Consider the following 13,865-nt stretch of genomic DNA (forward strand, 5'->3'; position numbering starts at 1 on the left):
GAACCCCACTAGTGACAGGTCACCAGACTGATGTTATCCCATTCACTATTACCCTCTGTGCTTGACCTGTGAGCCAGTTGCTCAGCCACCACATGATGTGTTTATCCAGCTGTGTGCTGGACATTTTCTCCAGAAGGATTCTGTGAGAGACAGTATCAAAACCTTTACTGAAATCCAAAAGGATTACATCAACTGGCTTCCCTTGATCAACTAGGTGGGTTACCTTGTCATAAAAGGAAATCAGGTTTGATAAGCAGGACTTTCCTCTCATAAAGCTATGTGGGCTGTGACCATGTGGTCATGGGCAGATGTGGTCCTTAGGGACACTTTTTAGTAGTGGACTTGACAGAGCTAGGTTAACAGTTGGACTTGGTGATCTTAAAAGCCATTTCCAGCCTGAAAGTTCCTATGACTCAGAACTGAACTGCTCCAAATTGTCCCATCTTGTGGAAAAACTGTTCATGAGGAGCCTGGTGGTCTCATGGATGTGCTGTGAGCAAGATGAACTGACAGCTGCAGAATCTGATGTTCTGCCCTATACAAAACGTATTATGTGGAAACCAGCACATTCCTGTAGGTTTTAGATACGTGCTTTTTCTCATAGAAGGGAGTCAATCTTTGGACTTCTGGGTTGGAGTAAGAAGGGAGGGTTAAATTTAAGAAATAGTCTTCTGTCTTTCTAGGAAGACTTTCTGAACAGTCGAGCAGCATTAACAATGCATTATTCCACACTGAGGAGAGTAAGTTTTATCAGTTTTGTCAACCTAATATTTAAGATGCTCATCTTTGGGAATTCAGTCCTTGCTCTGAGAACTGTGCCTTGTCTTATGTTAAATAGTCATAGGCCAAATTTCTGAAATGGTTCCTTCAAACAGGGCCTGCAACTCATTCAACCCGTTTTTCATGTTATGATACTTCCTCATCATCTGTTTTGGGTTTATTTGGTTAGTTGGTTGGTTGGTTTGTTTTGTGTTGGTTTTTTTTTTATATTTCTTTAGTGTTTTGTTTTAGCGTTTTGTTTTTTTCAATTGAAAGTAAGCCTTGAGGTTATAGGACTTTTCAGTGGACTGTCTTGTTCCACAGATAGCTTTCTTCATGTCAGTGTGGCATGTTGACATTGAGTCCAAGCATTTTTCCAGGCTAAGCATAAGTGACAGAATAGAATATCAAAATGTCCTGTTGTCAGATTATTGTTTCAGAATCTTGGTTGTCTTTGAAGCTTTTCCCATGAACTGGGTTAGCTGTTGAAAAGAGATATTTGCTTTTTGGGACAGATTGAAGGAATTTGTATTTATTAGGAGTTGTGAAGGCTGGGAAGACAATGTTGTAGAAATAGCATTAGTGTACTGCAAGGGAGGAAGGAGGGCTGACTACTAGGAAACCTGGTAAAGCATGGCCTTCTGTAAAAGTGTGGTAAATTTGAGAATTGCTATCAAGGGGCTGTCCCATTAGTGACACATGAGGACAAGTGTCACATTTCAGTGAGTGGTAAGCTGCAGGAAAGCAGAATTTGGGGACATGCTGTTATGTGTTTGACAGGAACAGCCTCAGCACACGGGGCTGTGTGTTTTACAATAGGGCTGGCTATTGTGGGGAGTTTGGCCCAGAGGTTAAGAGGTAGGGCAAAATGCCAAATAGGCTTTAGAGAAAGATGTTACACAAATTTTTGTAAAAGCCAAGGCTTTTACAGTACCTTAAACCTTACAGTTAATGACAGTTAAAGGAAATTTTGAGATACGAAGCTCCTTTTCAAATTCTGCAATCACCACCCTTATTGGTCTGTATAAAAATACCTTTTTTATTTTCTTTTTAACTTTAAACGTAGAAATGGCCAAAGCAAGTCTGTCTGTTCTGGCAATTTGACTGAATGCTCATCACCAGCAGCTTCAAGGATAAGTGGAGGAAGCACCATAATGAGTAGTTATGCTGCAGAAATGGCAGTTCTGGAGCAGTTTGGCTGTTGAGAAAGATTTTTTTCTAATGGCCACCAGCAAGAAGTTGACTTATTCACTGAAGCATCGAGGTTTATATCTCAAATGTTGTGTATTTTAATCTCATCTAAGGTAGCTGTGGATGTTCTCATTATGCGTATAAATATCTAAATCCTTTTTGAATCTTGCTAACCTGTTGGTCTTGATAATACCCCCAGGAAAAATACCACTAGTAATTATGTGCCATATATTTTCCCCCTGTTCTTTTTAAATTGTTTTTTTTCAACATCACTGTCTGTTCATTTATTTTTGTATTATAAATTGCAGTAAATAGTACTATCCAATTTGTATTTTATTTTTTTTTATTATTGTGTATGTCTCTGTAGGTTTTATTTGTACTCTTCTCATTTCTCAATCACAAGGTCCAAATCTTCAAACTCTTCATCCAGCTTCTAAGTCTTTGATTTCCAGAAACAAATATCTTCCCTTAACTCTTATACCTTGGTCATGGACTGTACTGAGGATAAGCTGTAATTCATTGATCACTCTGTTTTTTCCCAATAATTTCCATGAGTGAAATTCAATCATGCACTCTACTGGCATTCAAAATAGAGCAAGATTTCAAGTTCTAGTCTGAACACCTTACAATCACAGGATAACTAGTATAGTTGAGCTTCGGGTTTAAATTCAAGCGAACTCTTAATTTACTCCTTGTTTCTGTAGAAGACTGACTTCCTGAAGCATGGTGAACATTTGGAGGCCTCACATAATTACCCCTGGTGTTTCTGAGGACAGTAGAGATGAAGCATTTCCCAGAAGAGCTAGTCCATATTTTATGTGGACAAGAGGATACAAGCAGCAATCAGCAGGTTTAATCTCTGTAGCTGTTTGAGGCCCAAATAGCCCCGGTGGCTGGAAAATGCTCTTCTATGTTTATATGTAGAGCTTGCTATTCGTGCAGTCTGCCCATGAAGGTTTTGTAGTTTTTCTTAATCTGCTTCAAACTAGGCCAGCTGTGTTTGTTTATATGGCCTGAAATAAATAGAGAGCTAGCACTTCAGCATGCCTGCCAGCAGGGGCAAAACCTCCAGTAGGTGAATGGAGAAATTAAGGACATTCAATGTCTGCCCAAGGCCTCATTGTCTGAGTCAGCAAAGCTGTTGTGCAGCTTAGCTCTCAGCTGTTCCAGGGAGACTTACTGGAGCTGAAAGTTGCCTTTGCCTTAGTACTTAGCTTGGTTGGGTAATAGAAAAGATAATTCATAGCAGACGCTTCTCACTTGTTTTTCCAAGCATGTGTGAAACAGAGCCTGTGGATATTGGTTGAGAGCATGAACCAATGCACAATGTGGCCTGAAAACAGTATTTTTACCAGCATACTTGTGTGTGCCCCTAAATACTTGTTCCTTGGACACATGTACTGCACTTAATAATAACTGATTTGTATAACTGTGATGGACAGGAATCTGAGGAATGGTATCAAGTAATACTGGAGAAACACTGTTAAGATTTCATCTCTGGAAAAATCTTGCTTATTTGTTGATCTGAGGTTACTAAGCTTCTTGATGAAGAAGTTAAATACTGTACCCATATAGTTCATTAAACATGCTGTGATCTTTTACCTACTTCGTGATGTTATGGGTTATTCCAAGAATTACTTTATATGAAAAATTTGCTCTTATGTTGATGTGGAATCTACTGGAGTAATTCAGGATGAAAATTCTGTATTAGCGTGCTATTTCTTTCCTAGAGTAGTCCATGAACAAGCTCATGTCCTAGATTAATGTGTAAATAACACATGACACTGTTGGACCAAGAAGTCTCTTCATTTTGCAAAATACCGAAATTGTGCTCTAAGCTGTTGCTGAATTCTCTGTAAAAATTGAGCAAGTCCAAGCTAAAAGGACCCAATGTCATTTGGCCAAATTAGGTTATTTTAATGAAAGAAGTCTTTTTGCCGGTGTTAGAAGTGCAGATGACTTCATGCAAAATAAAGACTGCTTGTGGTTTGGTAATTGCTTCCTTTACCAACAGTGTATGTCTTGGTTCTTTATCTTCATTTTGCTTCTATTCACTTTCTTCCTGCAAGCTTTCTGTTTATCCAGTAGCTCAGCTCATTGCTGCATCTATTTACTTTTTTCCCCCTGCACTGCAGTTTAGTTAGAAGCAACTCTTTGTGTTAACTGCTGATAGGAAAAAGTACAAGGGACAATGTTTGTAGGATGTTGGCTGCGTTGTTAACAGAATTTTTCAAGATTTCTGAGTAACTGATGATACATCAACCATCAATCCAAATCCAGGTCCAGAGAGACACTTTAAAATTTTAGTGCTTAACAGAGCTTGAAATATGCACCTGTCCTCCTCTCTACCCTGCGATTACAGACTGAAGGAAAGATAGACTCCTATAATTATTTACATGTCAAAACACTGTCTGCCAATAACTATCTCGTTGATGTTTGCTAGTGCTTTGTACTATGTGTTCCCATCGTTTTGATATAAGAAAGTTTGGCACGCACAGAAAAATGTAAGAACCAAAAGCTGTCCTCTATGGAGGAACAAACAGTGTATTTTAAGAAAAATAAATATAAAAGTTAGCTCTCTCTAGACCCAAAGGAAATAGATTACACATGTGTTCTCTAAAGGTGCATGATATTTTTGAATTATGATATTCCAGAACTCATACATTAACATTTGCTTTTTGTAAACATGTGGATCTTTATTATTTTTCCTAAAACCCAGGTTATATCATCAGTCATGGTTATGAATGAAGCAGTAACAGTTTTTTAATTATTGCTGTCCAGTACTCCTGATGAAAGATATAAGACCTAGACAGAAGAGCAAGTTGTGATGGTTCTAGAGCAGTTTGTAGCTAATTCTGATCTCGTTTATAAATTGAAAATATTAAGCTTTCTGGCTTAGGCATAGCTTTAATAATAACATATATCATGTTAAGTAAATGTATGTTTCCTTCATCTTCAAAGCATGTAAAAAATTTCAGGTAATACACTTGTGGTGATGCAGCTAAATATTTTTTTACCTTACAAGTGGAAATGAAGGTGCCTATACAAATGAATAAGCCAAAGCCACAAGGTGAGGACGTTTCAGATCCAGGCTAAGAACTGTGAAAGTTCAGCTTCACATAGCTGTACTTAATACTAGTTCAAGAGTCTAAATTCGTGAAGACACTCAAATATGTCTAAATGTATGAATAATCTCTTTGACCATGACACTGTCCATGGTGTGGTGTTTAACACTGTGCTTGAGCTCAAGTGCTTTCCTAATTTAAAGCTAGAAAGGCATTCTTTAATTTGAATTTCGTATTTCAGCTTTTTCACCATATGAGGAAGCTTTGAACACCAATTTTTTTTCCTTTCATAGGAAGAAACTTTGTAGATAAAGACATAAGAAGCATAAATTGTATATTTGGAGTGATACATCTATACTTTGTTTATTTTTTTTTTTTTTAAATGGGAATACTCAGGGTCAAAAACTATAGGTACTTAGTAAGTGAATCTGAGAGATAACATTGCTTTGATTTCCCAAAAAGCAGTGATGCTGAATTTCTAGCAATAGCATTTTTCTACATCTGCTGCTCTTCCCAGAGATGGCTCCCAGCTGAACCTCTCTGTGTACTAGAGTACACCTCCTGCCTAACATGCCATAGGTTGCACTTATGTTTTCTCATCTCTGCTCATCCTTTCCCCCATGCTCACAGTAGGGCCTCTATTTAAGTCAGAAAATATCGTCGTCTGCAATTGTTCGCAAGTGAAGTATTCCCTTGATATTTTTCTTTCTGTGATTTCAGTTTTGGTAATGTGGATGTTGCTGCTAAAGATGTGTGTTAAAGCATAAACATGGATGAAAAAGTTACCCTTTTAGGTCTGGGACTTAAAAAAGCCAAACCTTTTGGAAGGCAGGCTATTAAATTCCCCTGAGAATAAATTAAAGATGTTTCCTGAAAATTCTGGTCTTGATTATCAGTGCACTGTGTTTTTTCCATAATTTTTTTTCAGGTTTAAGAATAACCAATGTCTTGCTCATCATAGTGACCCACCAGACAGGTGTCAATCAAACATTTGCATAAGCACAGATCACCAAAGGTTGCTCGGTGTTTTAAAGGAAAGGCATTTTTAGCTTTTGCCTTTGAAAGTGCAGGTCAAGCACTCTATCCGGCATTAAAGATTTTTCTCAATTCATCACTCAATTGACTCAGTAACCTGACCATTATTAACCCAGACCATTAAATGCTTTTAACCCTTTTCCGTGGAAAGAAGGGGCCTCTCAAGTATGAACAATTTCAATGAATGTATTAATTTCATACAGTTGCCATTTGCCCTATAGCATTGGTTTGCTTTAGTGATATACTTTATAAAGACAATTCAAAAACTAAAAGAAGCTTTTCTTGCAATTTGTTTTACTGCACTGAAGATTTTTGTTAAGATATAAAACATTATATCTTGGAGGTATCAGTAGAAACTGTAATAACACAAACTGGTATGTTCCATACAGGTGTGAAAGGTGAATGCATTTAAGGCAAGTTAAGAAAGCATCTAGGGGTGTGGGGAACTAGTATAGTGCAGCAAAAATAAATGGCAATGAAAAAAACATCCCTTCTGCTGACTAATTAGAGGAACACAAAGAAACCCTGTATACAAATAGTGTTTGTCTTAAATACATAGCACTGATATTTAACCATATATTCTTTCTGTGACCAGAAGTGAAGGCTGTTGCAGAAGTTAGTACAAATAATAATTTAACTCCTCCTTCTCCAACCATGTTAAAATTAAATATACAAGCAGTAAAGCTCTACTGTAGTATGCCCTGTGAGGTGATTAATTACACTCAGGCAAGTATATTTACGGGAATGGCTGCTGCCTTTGAAAGGGCACTGAGTTCTCCACATGTGAAGAAGACCTACGAGATGTTTGTTCCTCAAACTGTGCATGCATTATGTGGTTTTGCAAGGAATCCAGACCTCTTGTTTGCTTAGGGTTTTGTTTCTGCTATGGAATGCTTTTGGGAGAAAGTTTTTTTCCAAGGCAGGACAAGTTTTGTCATTTGCTGTTATCAAAGAGCAACAAAGAAAGCAGAATTCAGCACAAGCTTAGTGCTGTATTTTTACCGATCAGCAAGACCTGCATCTGATGTTAAATGGGCCATACTCCATCTGAGTCAGTGGATGCTTGCTGAATGGTACCGAAACAGTTCCTGTGCTAAGATATTACTGCCAATCGCTAACTACTTTTGTATTTCTTTTTGCCAGACCTGTTTCCACCCACTGCTGTCCCATGCCATTAGCTGTGGACTGTAATAGAAGCTCAGAATTTGGATCTCCTTGTTCAGAATTTCAGCAGGTAGCACCTTCTCCTATCTATTTTCAGGGAGGGTACAGAACGGGGAAGTGGCAGATTATTTTTTTTCTTGTTTCTTTTCCTTCAGAGTAATCATAGTCTGCATGATCATCCAGACACAAAGCCTGATTAAATTCTTTGAGGTAACAACAATATGATTATGAGTAACTGCTTGTGGCTAACGGGTGAATGAAAAGCCACATTATGAATAATCTGTTTCTTTATAAAAACTTAATAATGGCCTAAAACAAGATTAGATAATGACACTGAGGGGTTTTATCATGCAAAATGATATCCGCATTGTCAGATATGTAGATGTTTAATAATAGTAGCAGAATTCCTGTTAAAGCAATGACTTGTGTGTTGTACTGTCTTTCCAACTTTTACTGTATTTTGTATTCTTGGCATAAGGTAGCTTGATGTTTTCAATAGTTTTTATATAGCTAGGAATTTTTTTGGGTTTTTTTTTGTGGAGATGTCTTTCTGTCATCGTTTTTAATGATTTTGCTAGCCTATCACATTTGTAGATTTGGCATGTTGGCATATGAAAACAACCTGATTCATGACTAAAATGGTATTTTTTACCTTGCTAGTTACAATTTTAAACGCTACAGAGCTGCTTCTGTGTGGGCGATGAGGGCATCGTCATCAGTGTAAAGCAGCTCCCGGACAAGATGGTTTAAGGTCTTAGTGTGGACCTTCAGTCGCCTTAGGTTGAAAAGGCTTCCATCAGTATGATATCTTCTTCATCAAGGTCTGCTGTGGCCCTTTAGAGCATCATGCTGAAAAAGACTGTGAATAGGGTTGGTGCAAGAACGCATCCTGCTTTGCAGAGGCTGCTGAGCTTTTTGGACTGGAAGTCAGTTTGAAAAAGACAGAAGTTTTCTATCAACCTACACCTCAGGAAGTCTTCCATCATCCCCATATCACCATTGTCAAATCAGAGCTCAAATCAGTCCAGCAGTTTAATTACCTAGGTGACCTCATCTCCTTGGATGGTAAGATTGACAAAGAGACAGACAACAGGTTAGCAAAGGCATATAGTGCTTTTGGAAAACTCCACAAAAGAGTATGGCGTAATAAACACTTGAAGAAAAGTACAAAGATCAATGTTTACAGAGCCATTGTGCTGTCTATTCTTTTATATGGATCTGAATCATGGGTCATTTACCACCACCACCTGCGTCTCCTAGAACGCTTCCATCAACGCTGCCTCTGTACAGTCCTAAACGTCCACTGGTCAGATTATCTGACCAATACATCTGTTCTAGAACAGGCAGCGGTTACGAGTATTGAGGCCATGTTGCTGAGAACACAGCTGTGCTGGGCAGGGCTTGTCTCAAGGATGAAGGACCACCACCTCCCTAAGACCTTGCTTTATGGTGAACTTGCCACCGGCTGCCGCATAAGAGGAGCCCCAAAGAGAAGATACAAGGGCTCCCTGAAACAACATCTCAGCCTTGGCCATATTGATCATCAACACTGGTCTACTCTGGCCTCCAATCAGGAGGTCTGGAGACACACCATCTATAACTGCTGATGCCTTTGAGAACGCACGCAGGATCACTCTTGAGGAGAAAAGGCAACGCAGAAAGAATTATGTCTTGTCGATACTACCTAAGAGTCTTTCTGCTGTGCCTTTTGCAACTGGACTTGTCTATCTCACATTGGCCTTTTTAGCCACCATCGGGCCTGTAGCAAATGTGGGTAGAGTCTTTCCCAAATCTTCGTTCGCGAAGCCCAGCCATGATGATGATGATGAAATAAAATTTTAAACCTGTTTAAGATCACTTGGTGCTTTATAGACATATTTGAAAGAAATTTCTTCGGACATATTCAAAATCAGGGCATTACTGCCATTCATTTATAGATGTGTATTTTCATTATAAACAAGGTGCAGCCAAAAGCCCTTCTGGTGAGTGTTGACTAGGGAATTTTGCAGGGGTTTGAAAGCATGGTCTGACTCCAGTTTGATTAGAGAGGAGTATGGGTATATCTGCTGTAACACAGTCCTTACCATGCTTTTGGAGAGTTCATCTGATACTCCTTTCTGTACTTGACTGCTTTGGAAGAATCTCTTTATGTCTCGTTTGCTCAGGGAAGAATATGTAACATAACTTGTATGCTTGAACAACATGCACCAAGCAAAGACTTCCAGGCCTATATGTTGCTGAAATAGGTTTCAAGTTATTTATCACTCAGAGGTGCAAGGAAACAAAGGCAGTAGAAAAATACTATCAGCCAGTTTTGTGGTTGTTTTGGTTTTGGATAGTGCTCTACCCTTCTGGGTCCCAGGTGTAGCATCTGTGCTCAGCATCTCTCTCTCTCTCCACACTTGAATGCTGGTCTCATTCTTCCTCCCTAGACTTCATTTTGTCTCAATTAACTCTGACTTTTGTGCTACCTGAATTCAGCCAAATGGGCTTGAAAACAGAGGAGAGAAAAATTTTTCACTACTTCCCACATTTCTCTCATAGGGTAAGTCTTGTTCCACTTGGACTCTTCAGAGACTTCTTCAGTAAATATCCAGCAAATATACCCTAAATCCACAAGCTAAAGTTTTTATCCCAGAATTTTACCACTTGATGTAATTTAGCAGAATTTCTCAGGGATACGTAGAAGTGCATCCCCAGGAGAATTCATTCCACTGTCAGTTTTCTATTTCCTACTAGAATGTCAAAAGTATTAAAACTTCTTTAACAAAAAGTCAATAAAATGGGGGGAAGAAACATTGGTTTTCCACAACTGGTTTTTTTTTCTTCTTCTTGCTGAAGATTTAAAAATAAATGAAATAAAAATTCACTTCAAAAGAGATTTTTGCAAGTAAAATTGTAGTTTGCAAAATTTAGTATAAGGATGAGCACTCAAAAATAACAGACAGCTTTTAATAACATGGAAAATTATCAGTTTGCTTGCAATATATACATATGAAGATTATAAGATAAATATCCATGTTATTATAGTTATTGTCTTAACTCTCTGCTGTACAGCAAAAAATGATTGTATGGCTCTCTGAATTGCTTAGAAATTGAGATTTGTATTATTTTCTCCATATCTCTATATTTTTATTAGGGGAGGAGTTTTGTACAAGGCATCTTTAGTATAATTACAGAAAACTAGCAATCTCTAGGTTACATTTTTAAAAAATGATACAGTATGAGCTCTTCTATAATTAGAGATAGTTATTTTTGCCCTTATGTGCTCCTTTCCCCTGAGGATCAAAAAGTTTTTTACAAACATTACATAAACCTCACAAGTTATCGTTGTATCCAAAGATTCATACATTGACTTATTTGGTTTGCAGGAGCTGCAAATGAACTAGTTCCCTGAAAGTTCATCTAGAGGTTTGAATTCATCGTGTATTGAGCTGTAAGTGAGTCTAACTTTACTCTTTAACTTCCCATTTCTTTCCCCATTTTCAAAAGTTTTATGCTCTAGTTGTGCACATAAGATGTAAGAGAAGACATGTTTTGATGTTCTCAGGCTGCAAAAATGAAGGCGGCATGTGAATTTAGCAGGTCTGCAGCTCCTCAGAGACTCTTGGGATGTTTTTATTCATGGGAAAAGGTTTACGAGTATGTCTGACTGTTGACACCAACTATAAATAAGACCCTATTATTTTTATATGGATTTGATGCTGTAGTCTAAAGAAAGTTATTATATGCCCCTTCAGATCAGAACTGGGATTTCTGAAAAGCTTGAGGTCTGCTAATGAAAAGTCAGATAAAGAATCAGTACTACTATAGTGACATGCAAGGTCTGAATTAGAGACATATTGTTATTGGCTCTTTTGGGGGGGTTTTTTACTCCTTACCACTTTAAAGATCTCAATTAAGCAGGCACAAACAATTGCATTAAACCCCCAGAAGAAAATGGTTTCCTTGATCATAAAAAATAATAGTTTCAGGTTTCCTTGATCATAAAAAATAATAGTTTCATTTTACCTTCCTCGCAGATTTGACTTGTTGTTGATACAGCGTAAACCTTCAAAAGCAAAAAAACCCCCCAACATACCCTTGGTTAAAATGGCATTATTTGTGCTATAATTAATTAAAATGAAGCATCATTTAATGACAAAATTGCTATCTGGATTGATAACAGATTTCTCAACTGTGAGTTTATATTATTTGTTAGGCAAATTCTAAGATTAGGAAAACATGTTACAGTTTTTGTGTATAAATCACTGCAATATATCTAGTGTTCTTCAGGCTAGAGAAATAATTTGTATTTTAAATGCAAAATCCAGTGAGAGAATAGCAGCCATAAGGATCTGACTGTATTCATGATCCATAGGGCATATGTGACCATCTGCATGAAAGCCAGTTTATTTTCAAGCTGGTGACCCATCCTTGCAGCAATCCCATCATGACTCCACCAAAAAGAGCCACTATTGGAGGAATAGGCTTTCTTCTAGAGGCTACAGACTCCAGTAAGCTGGGATGGGAATGAAAGGAGACTCAACTTGATAGTTAAGATTTCATTAGAATTCCTATTAGGTACTGAACGTGTTCTAAAGGGGGAGAAATGGTGTTGCAGGCAGCTACATGTTTTTGGAGTATAGGTCCTGCCAAATTGCCCTGCCACTTCTTTTTCTTTATGGGTGATTTGTGGGCCAGTGTGAATAATCAAGGTTTACTTTACTCAGCAGGTGAAGTGGGAATAGTGATTGAAAAGATATAGCAGTGTTGCTTCAGATTAATTTAAAACTAATAATTTTTTAAATTTGGTGAACTGAAACTATTAATTTCAGACTTCATTCATTCAGAAGTTAGTTCAGTTATTGGGATATTTTAAGGGCAAAAAGGCAGCTGCTACAGAAGCTTCTGTGCTGCTTTTGGATAACTCAGGGTTTAGAACATGACCACTCACTGAAGTGTAATTCATTGCCCACACAGATCCTTTCCTCATTATTGGAGGTTGTCTAATTTCCAAGGAACTGAGAATCTGTCCATCTTAAACCACTGCATTTTTATGAACTTTGTTATATTATAAAACATATTTTTATGTATGAAAGGTAATTAAATCTAGGTTGCTTACTGATTAGATAGGTGTCTTTTATTGACCTTCATGTACTTTCTTGTCTCTCTGGGCTACATAATGCTTACTTTATATAAAGTAGACCACACTAACAGGAGAATTTTATTCCCAAATTCCCTCAAGTCCAGTGGTGCATGCATAGAAGGTGAACATGTCAGTTCAAGTTGTTGTGGAATCAGAGGAGAGCTTGAACCCAAGTGACCAGCATTGTACTCATCTCTGAGGTTCCCAGACTGTTATTCATTATTACAACTGTTCAATCCTAACTGTTGAACCAGTGTATTTTACTGTTATCAAAATGAACAGGTTGGATAGTGGTCTCATACAAGAAATATTCTTTTGAAACTATTGTCTGAATTTTATCTGAAAATATGCCATTCTGTGTTGATTAACTTTTGTCTGGCAAATAAATTCTTCCCTGTTCCTTTCCTCTTACCCTATTATAGCTCAGCACTTGTGATTTGACTCATCAGCCAGCCCGGCATGGTTCTTTTCTGAATCTGATGCAAAAGAGAATAGCTCTGTCTGTCTGTAAATGGGCTCATCATTATTTTCATTCTAATAACAAATGATTCTTATCATGAGATAATACTGTGTGCCGTATATATACTGCTGGTTATCACACGATTCCTACGTAGGAGTCTGGATGGAGGCAGAAACCCCACTTACTCTCTTGTGTTAGAAACCAGGAACCACTGTAGTAGTGACTGGCACTTCCACAGCTGTGAGTTGCACCAAGTGCTGTCTTGGTGCAATGCCAGGCTGATCTGGTGGGAACATAAAGGTTGGTTTAAGGTCCCCTTGCACATTGCTGCTGCCTTTGTCATATACAGTCTGTGCTACTGAGCTGTGATTGAGCTCTTAGATCTATGAATATATACTTTATTTGCAGACACTATGGTTAAAAAAAAAAGGACAAGGAAGGAGGGAATATAAGCTACTAATACTTTGTTTCTGCTATATTAGTAGCAGCTTGCTAAAGTGGCCTGCCATCAAACAGTATTTATGGCAATGTATAAAACATATTAGTGACATCCCTTTTAAATTCAAAAGCTTTAGCTAATATTACTGTCTGCATTCAAAGCAGAGCTCAGTGCCTAAAAGCCGGTCAATAAACATTTTAGTACTGCTCTATTCCAGTGATCTGAATTCAATAATGTTACCTTTCCAGAAGCTGCAGAATGGAAAGTGAAAGAATGATTTATGAAGCTTAGCTATGCATGGCCAGATAAGAAAGCTTTAACTGATGCTTGCAGGATTCTCTTTAATGAAGTACAAGTTGCCAAGATAAGTTTAGGTAAATGAAGCCTCTGTCACAATATGTTACAGCAAAAGAAATGACAGAGACAGCAGAGCAGATGGAGGTTATTACAGAACAGTGGTGTCAAGAATTGTAGTCTAGGTAACTGCACAAAGACAGAACAGATGCATTAAGTTTGGTATTAGCAATTTCATGATACAAACAAATATTTATAGAATCTGTTTAAATTAAGCCTAGCGAGTGTCTTTCCTTAAATTGTCATTTAGCCTTCATTGAGATCATAGCA

At 37.8% G+C, this 13,865-nt stretch overlaps 1 long non-coding RNA gene across 1 annotated transcript in view; it reads left to right on the forward strand.

Moving 5' to 3' along the window:
* The window catches only part of LOC108500879, a 356,100-nt gene that overhangs the window by 13,120 nt on the left and 329,115 nt on the right, over positions 1-13,865 (forward strand). The window contains exons 3-4 of the long non-coding RNA XR_001876045.1: positions 7,194-7,284; positions 10,586-10,650. This is a non-coding gene — a long non-coding RNA (uncharacterized LOC108500879). The remainder of the gene's footprint in view (positions 1-7,193; positions 7,285-10,585; positions 10,651-13,865) is intronic.

This window comes from Lepidothrix coronata, unplaced genomic scaffold, assembly GCF_001604755.1.
Source record: "Lepidothrix coronata isolate B3197 unplaced genomic scaffold, Lepidothrix_coronata-1.0 Scaffold96, whole genome shotgun sequence".
Lineage (NCBI taxonomy): Eukaryota > Metazoa > Chordata > Aves > Passeriformes > Pipridae > Lepidothrix > Lepidothrix coronata.